Source organism: Oncorhynchus kisutch, linkage group LG26, assembly GCF_002021735.2.
Source record: "Oncorhynchus kisutch isolate 150728-3 linkage group LG26, Okis_V2, whole genome shotgun sequence".
Lineage (NCBI taxonomy): Eukaryota > Metazoa > Chordata > Actinopteri > Salmoniformes > Salmonidae > Oncorhynchus > Oncorhynchus kisutch.
Window position 1 is genome coordinate 26860174 of NC_034199.2, and position 1339 is coordinate 26861512.

A 1339-nucleotide genomic window follows, 5' to 3' on the forward strand; every position below is an offset into this window, starting at 1 on the left:
AGGGAACACTGAGCTGGGCCTAAGCAGAGGGGATTAGGCCCTCTCTGTTTCTTGTGTCCGTCCGCCTGGGTCTCTCTCTCTCTCTCTCTCTCTCTCTCTCCCTTTCTCTCCAACTGAGACATACACACACACACAGGTTCCAGTGTTCCCCCTCAAACCCCATTAAAACAGACACCATGCTGAACCAACCCCTAAAACAGGCCTTGGTCTAGCCGCTTCTGCTCTATCACTACTGCCTTCCTCATCTCCCTCCCCCCTCCATCCCTCTTTCTCTCTATCGCGCATCAGGACCTGTTAAGGCAGGCGATCAACAGAGCCCCACTTCAGTGAGCTATTGAGCAGGAAATGGTGTTTAATGTACATCCTCCCTTTTAGAGGGTGATAGAGCAGTGTGTGTGTGTGTAGCCCGTTTCAGATCACACCCCAGCTTGAAACAAAGTGTGAATGACCACAGAGAAAACACAGGGGCAAAATGAAAGAGAGCAATGGAGAAACTAGAGGGGAAGAAAGAGTGAGTAGGTCAGGGTGAGCGAGAGAGAGAGTTTATTTTTCTCTGAAAAGTTGGTGTGACTGGTATGGATGCAGGAGCGGGGGGCCCAAACGGAGCGTTTGATTAAATCTGTGGTTGACGTGTGAGACAGGTGAGATTGATGAGGTTCCTCTGTGCGTCACACTGTGAGGAGAGCTGGGATGGGGGGGGGGGGGGGTAGGAACAGAACGTGGCAGTGTGGCGAGCCAGGGAACAGGGCCCGCTCACGCCGTGGGGTCCCCTGTCTGATTAATGGGACTGGAGGCCCTTCAAAAACAGTACTCCCTGCAGACAGACCGAGAGCACTCCAAAAATAACCAGGAGGCAGCCCAGCCCGGGCCTAGCTAACCCAATACAGAGCTATACTGCTAAAGCGCAGGCCCAGGACTACCCCAATATATCTACAGCTACGGCTAAAGCCCGGGCCCAGGACTACCCCAATATACAGTTGAAGTCGTTAGTTTACACACACTTAGGTTGAGTCATTGAAACTCGTTTTCAACCACTCCACAAATTTTTGATAACAAACTATAGTTTTGGCAAGTTGATTAGGACATCTACTTTGTGCATGACACAAGTAATTTTTCCAACAATTGTTTAAAGACAGATTATTTCACTGTATCACAATTCCAGTGGGTCAGAAGTTTACATACACTAAGTTGACTGTGCCTTTAAACAGCTTGGAAAATTCCAAAAAAGTATGTCATGGCTTTAGAAGCTTCTGATAGACTAATTGACATAATTCCTCAATTGGAGGTGTTCCTATGGATGTATTTCAAGGCCTAGCTTCAAACTCAGTGCCTATTTGCT